The 12,755-nt window shown below is 34.8% G+C and overlaps 1 protein-coding gene across 1 annotated transcript in view; it reads right to left on the bottom strand.

Annotated features, from left to right (window-relative positions):
- The window catches only part of MCU (mitochondrial calcium uniporter), a 215,039-nt gene that overhangs the window by 33,558 nt on the left and 168,726 nt on the right, over nt 1–12,755 (bottom strand). The gene's annotated exons all lie outside the window — the stretch shown is intronic.

Genomic DNA, 12,755 nt, shown 5'->3' with positions numbered 1-12,755 from the left:
TAAATGAAGTTCCTAAGGTCCATCCATGTTGTCCCAAATGGCAAGACGTCCTCCCTTTTTATGGCTGAGTAATATGCTCTTGTACATATATACCACCTCTTGTTTATCCATTCATCTATCTATGGACACTTAGGTTGCGTCAATATCTTGGATATTGTAAATAATGCTACAATGAACACAGGGAAAAATATCTGGAAGTAGAATTGCTTAATCATATAGTAGTTCTATTTTTAATTTTTTGAGGAACCTCCATACTGTTTTCCATAGTGGCTACACCAGTTTATCAACACATTCCCACCAACAGTGCATGAGGGTTCCCTTTTCTTCACATCCTCCACAAAACTTGTTATTTCTAGTCTTTTTGATAATAGCCATTCTGACAGGTGTGAGTGATATCTCATTGTAGTTTTGATTTGCATTTTCCTGATGATTAGTGATATTGAGCATATTTTCATGTGTCTGTTGGTCATCTGTTTGTCTTCTTTGGAAAAATGTCTCTTCAGGTCCTTTGCCCATTTTTTAATCAGGTTGTTTGTTTCTTTGATGTTGAGTTGTATGAGTTCTTTATATAATTTGGACGTTAACCTCTTATCAGATATATCATTTGCAAATATCTTCTCCTATTCAATAGGGTGCCTTTTCATTTTGTTGATAGTTTCCTTTGCTGTGCAAAAGCTTTTCAGTTTGATGTGGCCCCATTTGTTTAGTTTTGCTTTTGTTTACCTTGCCTGAGATGTATCCAAAAAATATTGCTAAGACCTATGTCAAAGAGTGTACTGCCTATGTTTTCTCCTAGGAGTTTTATGGTTTCAGGTCTTACATTTAAGTCTTTAACCCATTATGAGTTTATTTTTGTATATGGTGTGAGAAAGTAGTCCATTTTGATTCTTTGGCATGTAGCTGTCCAGTTTTTCCAACATCATTTATTGAAGAGGCTGTCTTTTCCCCATTGTATATTCTTGCCTCCTTTGTTTTAGATTAATTGACCATGTAAGTGTGGGTTTATTTCTGCAATCTCGATTCTGGTCCATTGATCTATGTGTCTGTTTTTGTGCCAGTACCACATTATTTTGATGTGGTAGCTTTGTAGTATAGTCTGAAACCAGGGAATACGATACCTCCAGCTTTGTTCTTCTTTCTCAAGATTCTTTTGGCTATTCGAGGTCTTTTGTGTTTCCATACAAAGTTTGGGGTTATTTATTCTAGTTCTGTGAAAAATGCCATTGGTATTTTGATAGGGATTGCGCTGAATTTGTAGATTGCCTTGGGGAGTATGATCATTTTAACAAGATTAATTCTTTCAATACATGAGCATGGTATATCTTTCCATTTGTTCGTGTCATCTTGGATTTCTTTCATCAATGTCTTACAGTTTTTAAGTACAAGTATTTACCTCCTTGGTTAGATTTATTCCTAGGTATTTTATTGTTTTTGATGCAATTGTAAATGAGATTGTTTTCTTAATTTCTCTTCCTGATAGTTCATTGTTAGTTTATAGAAACATAACAGTTTTTTTTTTTTTTTTTGGCTGTACCATGCGCTGTACAGGATCTTAGTTCCCCAACCAGGGATCGAACCCGTGCCCCCTGCAGTGGAAGTGCAGAGTCCTAACCACTGGAGCACCAGAGAATTCCTGCAACAGATTTCTATATATTAATTTTGTACACTGAAATTTAACTGAATTCATTTATTAGTTCTAATAGCTTTCTGGAGGCATGTTTTAGTTTCTGATATAAATTAGGCTAACTTTTTTTTTTTCTTTTAGAGCTGTTTCACATTTTACTCCTTATGCCATCTGAAATATACTTTTGTGAAATAAGAAATCAACTGCAACAGAACCACTGACTCTGCCCCTTCTCCTGATTTACAAAGCTAATTCTATCACATGTCAAATTTCCATATATGCAAGGTTTCTCTAATCTGATCCTACAATCTTTCCTGCACCAATACTTCACTGTTTTGAGTATTATGGTTTTAAAAATGCATCTTAATATGTGGTTTAGGTAAACCTTTCCCTCCCCTTTCTACTCCAAATTTATCTTAAGTATTTGTATAGTTTTATTCTTTCATATGAATTTTTGAATAAGTTCATCAGTTCCTATTGAGGTTCATATTAACACTGTAGTGAGTTTATAAATTTGTGTGAGGGAAAGTGACAATTGTTACAATGTTGTCCTCATATTCATTAACATATTATAACTCTGCACTTATTTCTATCTTTTTTTAGGTCCTTCAATAAAGTTTATTCTTCTCAATAAATGCTTTACAGATTTTTTAATTAGTTTTCATTCATAGATACTTTCAAATAATTTATTTTTAATATTCACTTCTCCGTTCATAAATATAATTCCAAAAGTCCATATTCTTTTTCATTAAATTATGATATATTAGACAAAACATAAGATTATCATTTTAATAGAATAAATTAAATATTATTTAGGTGATAGTAAGGCCCTTCCTTATACATTAGGGCAAAAACATCCTCAGATTTACTTAGATATGTAAAATAATTTAAAAGTTCTTTAAATTATTCATAAAATAAAAATGCTAAATCTGTCACATACTATCATTTGAAGAATACTCATTTTGAAAAGCAGGTAAATATTTATGTAAAACATATCTTTTCATATCAGTATAAGAAAGCCCAATTATAGAATCATAACTTTAGTAGTTTGATAAATCCAGTCATTTGGGTCCTTCCAACTGGTAGTATAAATTAACTTAGTGAAATCAGCTATATATTTCATTGTGAACCTGAGGTGAATTAGTATTTGTACAACTGAACCTCTTTCTTTAGAACTATGTAAAAACATTTGTGTGAAGTTATTACGAGGCTTAAATGATAAAAGTTGTGAAAACACTTAAAGTTATAAATCTTTTAAAAATACATGGTATTATTGGTTTTATGTTAAATAGTAGTACAACCTATGTACCTTTCATTAAATCTGGTTCTTTTAAAATCTGCTTATGAAGATAATTAATCTCTCATAAATGTCAAAAGCATTTGTGCTAAGTAAAAGGTCATCCTCTTCCTTCCATTCATCTACTCATTCTACTGAGAATTAACTATTTTATTTTGCTTTTGTAAAAATAAAATCCTGTCCTAATATAGTGCTCTAACATATTTTTCTTTTTACGAATAATGCTTTTGGGACTTCCCTGGTGGTGCAGTGGTTAAGAATCTGCCTGCCAACACAGGGGGCATGGGTTCGAGCCCTGGTCTGGGAAGATCCCACATGCCGCGGAGCAACTAAGCCCATGCGCCACAACTACTGAGCCTGCGCTCTAGAGACCATGAGCCACAACTACTGAGCCTGAGTGCCACAACTACTGAAGCCCGCATGCCTAGAACCTGTGCTCCGCAGCAAGACAAGCCACCACACCGCAACGAAGAATAGCCCCTGCTCACTACAACTACAGAAAGCCTGCACGCAGCAATGAAGACCCAATGCAGCCAAAATAAATAAATAAATAATATTTAAACAAACAAACAAAAAAGAATAATGCTTTTTATGGTGCTGCTTTGAAAGTAACTTCATTAAACCTTGACCCTTGGTCCACTTTAATTTCTGGGTGGTAAAAAGTGGAATATAATCCTGAAGTACAGAGAGTCAAGTGCAGTAGAAGAATGATGGATTTTGGAATCTCAGATTTGGTAGTACTGAAGTTCTACCACAGGAGATACCTTGAATGCATGAGCCCATTACTGAATATAACTTTACCTCCGTTTCCTTACCTATAATGCAGAGTCTAATACCTCAGAAGGCTGCTTAGGAGATTCAGTGAGAATATGGAAAAACGCTTGTCTTAATAGTTTTTCTTGCTTTTTCTAAAATGTACAGTCTTAAAACCCAAAGCCTAAAATCATATAAGTTTCCATGAGAAAACTTCCAATCATGCCTTTAAACGCCAAGAGAACAAAAATGACTTGTTCCACTGAGGGCAACAAGGGGAAATAAAGCTTAAGTTATACAAACAAATTCCATGTGCCTAGGTATTTTTGGATAATAGACCTCCTTGAGAACCTGAAGAAGGTATGGATTCCCTTCTTAGACCTACTTCCTGAAAAAATTCAAAGCGATTTATACATAAAAATTTTAGATACCATCATTTTTTTGCATTGGAAAATGACTTCTTTCATATTACCTGCTATGGACTGAATTGTGATCTCCCAAAATTTGTATTTTGAAGCTCAAATTCCCCATGTGACTATCTGGAGATAGTGTCTTTAAGAGGTAATTAAGGTTAAAGGAGAAGATAAGGGTGGGGCTCTAATCTGATAGGACAATGGCTTTATATGAAGAGTAAGAGCTTTCCCCACCCCCCCACCATGTGGGGACACAGTGAGAAGGTGGTCATCTGGAAGCTAGGAATAATTCTTACCAGAGCCTAACCATGCTGGCACCCTGATCTTGGACTTCTAGTCTCCAAAACTGTGAGAAAATAAAATTTTGTTGTTTAAGCCACCCAGTCTACAGTATTTTGTTATGAGCAGACTACTGCATTGCAGTATTTTAAAAATAAATGTTTACAAAAACTGAAGCATTTTACCTCATTTTAAATCAAAATTAACAGCCATTTTCTGTTGTTTCTTTTTTTTTAAGAAATAAAACAAAAATTTACAAATTAAAACAGAAAATAAACTTTAATTCTATATAAAAGAACATTTCAATTACAAGGCTGCTATTGTTTGGCTTGAATAAATAAGTCACATAGTGGCCTGGTTTGGGAACATGATAACTTGGACATTATCTTTGATATCTAAAAAGGTTGTACCTTTCTGTTTTGACGAAAAGAAGTTGTTAAAACTCTGAGACTCTGGGAAAGGTATGTGGTAACAAACATAATCACAGCTCTCATAGTTCACTTCACCAGATGATGCTTGGCTAGGCATATGCAAGGAACTTAAGATTTCTCTAAGACTCTTAGAATTGAATTCATATCACTCACTGTTTTGATGCAATATCAATAGTGAAACGATTGGAAATCCGAGTTCCAGTTTTAAGGTTTCTGAGTGGAGGTAATCTTCAAGAGCTCTAAGGTTTTTCTAATTCTTGTAGAGAAACTGACAAACCTCTCCATTCATGACTAGCCTAGAGAGAAACTTCTTCCAGCAGCTGGAAAATTCACAAGGTTGTCTATTTCTACCTACTTCAGAGCTACAGCTTGGTTGAAAGGGTTCATGATTTTTCTACCAAATCCATAATAATGACTGTAAGGTCTTGAATTGGAAGATTATGCTCATTCATAAAGGCCCAAATATCCCCAAGTAAATCAAGCCACAACTAAACACTTCCTTGTGATAAACTTTCTCTTCTCTTAAAAAGCAAACTCCTCTCCAAAGTTTAATCTAGCAAAGGAAAAATTTCTATTTTGATTCTTTTTCTCATAAAATCGTGTTCTCATAATAGTGATTACTTCTGTGGTAGCAGGCAGGCCTTCTTTTAGGGCTGTTCGAAGTCTTCACTGCCAGTATGTGCCAATGAAAAAAACCAATGTATTATTGCAATGGGTAGAGCTCCTTTCTTCTCTGAGGCCGTATACGTATGCATGTCTCTAAGTTTGGAAGATGTGCCATCTGTTCGTAGAGTACCAAGATCTTCCTTAGAGTAAAAAAAAAATTTTTTTCCTGGTAGTTATTTTGGAAAAGAAATTTAACACTATTTCAAAGATGGTGATAGCCATTAATGTTAACAGCTTTTCTAATTTCCACAACAAATCACATATTTGGGATTTTTCTTTGTATCAACATGCATATTAATAGACAAAAACTAGAAACTAACTCCTTAGAGCAATATCAGTAGTTTCATGAAGTCGCATGCATTCTGGACGAAAATTGGATAGTTTCCAATTCCCTCAAAACTTACTTCAAAATATTGAAACAAATGACAGCAATCCTAGAATGGATAACATCATCTGAAATTTGACATAAATTTACTTCTGCTCCACACTAAGCCAGTTTAAATACTGTCAGCACATAAAGCTTAAACGTCTTTCCATGTTCATGTGGCTGTTTTTCTTAGCAATGTGAAAGTCAATTTTATACAAGCCTTCAAAAAAAGACTTTTGTGATGGAACACATTCAACCATATTTTGGTATTTTCAAAATATGAAACTTCTACTTACAAAAAAAAATTCAAACTGTAGGATATATTTTTAAAATGGAAAAATAAAATGGTGTTTCAGCTTTCCCAACTTCACATTTAGGTTGATGAGAACTCTGCCCACATTAAAACACTGTGGCTTTCTCTTCTATCATTTTTCATGATTTCATTACTTTCATTTCTTTTTTGTTGTCAAGTTTTTAAAAGTTGGAATGAAAGACAGTGGTGGGGTATGTTTATGTCCTCAATATAATGATGACAATAAATATAGAATCTCCACCTGTATATGAGCAGGTATTAATACTAAAACATGATTTAAAAAGTCCACCCTTTCCCACAAAAGTATTTTAAAAGTAACAGGAAAAATTCTAGAATATAAAAAGAACCCTTACAAATTAATACTAAGAAGACAGTCCATTTTTTTAAATGGGCAAAAAGTGTGGGCACTTCATCAAAGAAAATATTTGAATGGTTAATGAGTATATTAACAGATGCCCAACATCTTGGTCATCAGTGAAATGCAAATTAAAACCACAGTGAAATAATACTACAAATCCACTACAATGTCTATAATCAAGAAGACTGACCATACCAAGTGTTGGGGAGGATATGGGGAAACTGGAACACTTAAACACTGTTGGTAGGAATGCAAAGTGGGACAGCCACTTTGGAAAACAATTTTGCAGTTTCTTAAAAAGTTAAGCACATGATGAAAGAAACTGAAGACCACACAAACAGTTGGAAAGATATACCATGTTCTTGGATTGGAAGAATCAATATTGTTAAAATGACCACACTACTCAAGGCAGTGTACAGATTTAATGCAATCCCTGTCAAATTACCAATGGCATTTTTCACAGAACTGGAACAAAAAATGTCACAATTTGTATGGAAACACAAAAGACCCTGAATAGCCAAAACAATCTTGAGAAAGAAGAACGGAGCTGGAGGAATCATGCTCCCTGACTTCAGACCATACTACGAAGCTACAGTCATCAAAACAGTATGGTACTGGCACAAAAACAGACACATAGATCAATGGAACAGGACAGAAGGCCCAGAAATAAACCCATGCACTTACGGTCAATTAATCTATGACAAAGGAGGCAAGAATACAATGGAGAAAAGAAAGTCTCTTCAATAAGTGGTGCTGGGAAAACTGGGCAGCTACATGTAAAAGAATGAAATCAGAAGACTCTCTAACACCATATACAAAAATAAACTAAAAATGGATTAAAGACCTAAATGTAAGACTGGATACTATAAAACTCCTAGAGGAAAACATAAGCAGAACACTCTTTGACATAAATCATAGCAATAATTTTTGGCTCTGTCTCCTAGAGTAATAGAAACAAAAGCAAAAATAAACAAATGGGACCTAATTAAACTTAAAAGGTTTTGCACAGCAAAGGAAACCATAAACAAAACAAAATGAAAAGATAACATACAGAATGGGAGAAAATATTTGCAAATGAATTGACCGACAAGGGCTTACTTTCCAAAATATACAAACAGTTTGTACAGCTCAATACTAAAAAAAAACCCAACCCAATAAAAAAAATGGGCAGAAGACCTAAATAGACATTTCTCCAAAGGAGACACACAAATGGTCAAGAGGCACATGGAAAGATGTTCAACATCACTAATTATTAGAGAAATGCAAATCAAAACTACAATGAGGTACCACCTAACACCAGTCAGAATGGCCATCATCAAAAAGTCTACAAATAATAAATGCTGGAAAGGGTGTGGAGAAAAGGGAACCCTCCTACACTGTTGGTGGGAATGTAAACTGATGTAGTCACTATGGAGAAAAGTATGGAGGTTCCTTAAAAAACTAAAGATAGAGTTACCATATGATCCAGCAATCCCACTCCTGGGCATATATATGGAAAAGACGAAAACTCTAATTTGAAAAGATACATGCATCCCAATGTTCATAGCAGCACTATTTACAATAGCCAAGACATGGAACCAATCTAAATGTTCATCGACAGATGAATGGATAAAGAAGTGGTATATGTATACAACGGAAATAATGCCATTTGCAGCAATATGGATGGACCTAGAGATTATCATACTAAGTGAAGTCAGACAGAGAGACAAATATTATATGATATCACTCATATGTGGAATCTAAAAAAAAATACAAATGAACTTATTTACAAAACAGAAATAGACTCACAGACATAGAGAACAAACTTATGGTTACCCAAAGGAAAAGGGGGGTAAGGTTAAATTGGGAATTTGGTATTAAGAGATACACACTACTGTATATAAAATAGTTAAAAAACAAGGACCTATTGTATAGCACAGGGAACTATATTAAGTATCTTGTAATAACATATAATGGGAAAAAAATCTGAAAAAGAATATATATATGTATGTAAACTGAATCACTTTGTTGTACACCTGAAACATTATAAATCAACTGTACTTCAATTAAAAAATATTACGCACATACTTACCGTATGACCCAGTCATTCTACTCCTAAGTATCTACCCAAGAGATATGAAAACATACATCCATACAGGATATGTAAAAGTAGCTAGATGCAAAAGACTACATATTGAATGAGTCCATTTATATGACGTTTTTAGAAAAGGTTTAACTACAGAGAGAAAGAGCAGACTAGTGTTTGCCTCAGGTTTAGGGTAGGAGCAGGGATTGGTTGCAAAACAGGAACAAGAGAACTTTTAGGGGCGAAGGAAATAGTCTAAAGCTGGATTGTTACTATGCTTGCATGATGATAGGTGAATTTTATGATATATAAAATATACATCAATAAAGTTTTTTAAAAAAGGAATGGGACAAAAACCAAAGAAAAAACTGGGGCATATATCCAGTTCCCCAAACCATCCACAGACTTTACTTAGGTTAAGAATTTATATATATTATCTATATTTGGGTTAGTTAAACAGATGATTGTTTATTATTAAACAGGAATTTCAATAACTGTTCCATGCTAACATTATTTGTCCTCAAACAATTTTTGTAAGGAAATCTTACATTTTTTGTTAACTACAAAAAAGACACAGCTTTCTACCGCAATTCCCAATACAAGGCTAATTGAGTAACATTACATTTCTGGATAGAGAAATGAAGGCAGCCAGAGAGACTATTTTTCTTGCTCTTACTCTAGCTTACCTACAGTGAAGATGTGTCCTGGTTTACCATATTTAAAATTGTCAGGACAACTCTGGGTGTCCTCCTTTTACTCTCAAAAGTGTCCTGGGTTGAATGATAAATTATACAGTCAACCTGTCTCTAACAAAATTACTTTCATCATTAATCCTTAATTTTCATTACCATGGAGGGGAGCCCCTGAAAGATCTGAAAGACTTTAAATAGGCTATAAGCCATACAATCATAAAAATTTCAGTTAGTCATTTTACAATTGAGGATATGGGGCACAGAAAAATTAAAACAAGAAGCCCCAAACCACATTTTTTTGATTAGGGGTCTTTATAACACTACCACAGCACTTTTTATAGAATAAGAGTTTCTGGGAACTTCCCTGGTAGAGCAGCGGTTAAGACTCTGAGCTCCCAATGCAGGGGACCTGGGTTTGATCCCTGGTCAGGGAACTAGATCCCACATGCATATCGCAACTAAGAGTTTGCATGCCACAACTAAGGAGCCCGCAAGCCGCAACTAAGGAACACACGTGCTGCAACTAAAAGAGCCAGTGAGCTGCAACTAAGCAGCCCACCGGTCTCAACTAAGGAGCCCACGTACTGCAACTAAGGAGCCGGTGAGCCACAACTAAGGTGCCCATGAGCCACAACTGAGGAGCCCGCCGGCCGCAACTAAGAAGCACACGTGCTGCAACTAAAGGAGCTGGCAAGCTGCAACTAAGGAGCCCACCTACCGCAACTAAGACCCGGTGCAACTAAAACCAAATAAATAAATAAATAAATATATATTAAAAAAGAAAAGAATAAGAGTTTCTGACGGGTAAGTACTATTTCTGTAGGGTAAGTACATTTTTCTCTTGGAGGTGGTAATTATTACCATCTCCGTTTCACACATGAGGAAGGAGGTTTTAAGAAGTTCATTACTTTGCCTAATGTTAAAAGGTGGTCGAGTGGTGGAACTGGGATGCAAACCTTGATTCCAAAGCTTGACACTTAACCTCTAAGCATAATGCCTCTCATGAAGGGGAACACGGGCATGCGTACAGGGATGTGCATGTGCACCTGTGTGTAGTGTAGCCAAAGCAGTTCTTCTGAGGTTCAGTTCTTTTGAGCAGTTCAGTTGAGGTTCATGAGACTAGGGATTCCATGAGCTGGTTTGAGAGCCTGTATCATTAAAAAATTATATATAACATTTCCTATGTGTATATAACATTTTTTTTTCTAGAGAGAGAATCTAGAGCTTTCACCAGATCCTCAAAAGTATTTATGACACAAGAAAAATTAAGAACCTTTTAGATTGCTTTGGTAGGGAGGTTAAACTTTTAAGATAACCTATATATTTTACATCGGCTATCATAGTCATAATTAGAAGATTTTGTCAAACAACAAAACTAACAAGCAATTATCGAGAGGCAGTATATATTAGGTATATATATTATATGCTAGGTATATAAATATCACGATTATATAATGTGGTATTTTAGATTTTATATTTAAAAAAAAAAAGGGTCAAGCCCTCACTTGCTATAGAATATGACCCAGTAGTCATAACAAGAAGAAATGAATGATGGTAGAGATGTTTACTAATGGTGGCTAAATTCTGTTGAAGTAGCTGTGTATTAAGCAGAGTTTTCATATATGCTATATCAGCCTAAGGTAAGATTAATTTAGAAGTACAACATAAGAAAGGTATATGATTTGGGAGTAGTAAGGACACTGAGTTGCATTAAATCAAATCATTTTCTGCTTCTGTTTCTTGATAATTAATACGAGTTGATTTTCTTAAGAAGGGCAATAGTATTGGTAGGAATTTTGGGAGCATCTCTTTCTTTTTTTGTCTTTTTTAAGTATGTATCCTTTTACCTCTGTAAAAATATTGTCTTCAACCCCTCACACAACATAGAGGCAACATACTAGCATTTTTGTCCTGGGATAACATTCAGCCAGATACTCCAGTACAACTGTACATTGTTACATTACTGAAAGACTTCCATACAGATTGTTGTTAGGATAATAGTAACTGTATTACATGGTAAAATTCATAATAAAAATTTCAGTATGAATTCATTAGTTCAAATTATTTGCCACTGAATATCATAACAACTACTGGCACAAGTGTCCTGTTGTAGTGTGACTTAGTTGCCACTGAATATATATAACTTAATGGATATATATAAATACTGACCCTGAATATTTAAGTTTTCGACAACATTATAAAAACAAGAAATTTTTAAATGAATTGCTGCTAGTTCAGCAAAAGCTGAGAGGATTCAGCACCATGAACAGTATTTTTATATTGGAGAAATTCTCTCTTTATTGAAACTATCCAATGATGTAATCCTGCAGTGGCAATGGAGGACAGTAATAAGACCTTGGAGTGGTGCTGGTATAGATGTGGACAGCCCCCATTTGGCTGTTTAATGGGCCAAGACAGTTCTAAGGGCAAGAGTGATACCCACCTACTGCTTTTTAATTTATATACTAATATCACTTTATCAACTCTGTATGTCTCTAAGAGATAGGAAAAAGAAAGCCAGCTACCATTTTTCATTATTTTGATTCTGGCCTATTTTTCCTTTTAACCTTTCCATACTACAAATGAGTAATCAAAAATGGATATTTCCTCCAAGTTTAGGGACTATGAGCACACTGTCTGTGTATTCCGACAACTAAACAGCTTTGGGACGGGTTCTGATAACACTGCAAATATCTATACTGATTAAATACAGGGGATCCTAGGAGTTTCAAATGGTTCATCTGAGGTTTCTTCAACTTCAGGTGTCCTTGTACATTTGCAGGATGCTCTTTCAATGGTTGCTATGCCTATGAATTAATGTTTATAAGGTTGAAGTTAGAGTTCTATCACACTAAACTTTACAAAGAGAAAATATATTTAACAGTCAACTCTAAGCAAATAGTCTAAACTGTAAATGTGTAATGCTGGGTAAAAGAAATGAGAAGAAGAGTTGTAAACTTATCTCCTCCACTACTGTAAATAAAATCAAAGCTTAGATCCTCTTGCCAATTTGTATCATCATGGACTTTTCCAAAGGACTGTGGTCCCCAAGCATCTTTTTTCAATTTTTTCTCACAACAGAGAAGAGTATTACAGCCCTGAGCGTAAGGGAAGAAAAAGACAAGAAAGGACAGGAGGTTTCAGACTTTGAATTGCTTCTGTCTAGGCTCTGATACCCTGAAGGAGCTGGAGTGTTTGATCATTATCCATAGTATGAAGACTCAATGGTTAGGAAATTCCAAAGGTGGTCCTTCTGCAATCTTCACATTAACTATGTTCCCAGTTTTAAAACATAAATGGAAAGAGTTGACAGTATTATTCCATGATCTATGAAAACTTAAGTCTATTAGTTTTTCTTCCTGATCTCTCTTCTAAATTTACTATATCCTCATTCAAATTTTATTTCTCTTCTTTAGTCCCTCCCAACACCTTCTCCCTCTGACTCCAAGCCCACCTCAAGTGAAAGAGTAGGGTTTATAAATCTATATGTCAGTTTG

The sequence above is a fragment of the Eschrichtius robustus genome, chromosome 7 (assembly GCF_028021215.1).
Source record: "Eschrichtius robustus isolate mEscRob2 chromosome 7, mEscRob2.pri, whole genome shotgun sequence".
NCBI classification, from domain to species: domain Eukaryota; kingdom Metazoa; phylum Chordata; class Mammalia; order Artiodactyla; family Eschrichtiidae; genus Eschrichtius; species Eschrichtius robustus.
The sequence above is the reverse complement of the archived record's forward strand: the minus strand, read 5'-3'. Positions and strand labels throughout refer to the sequence as shown.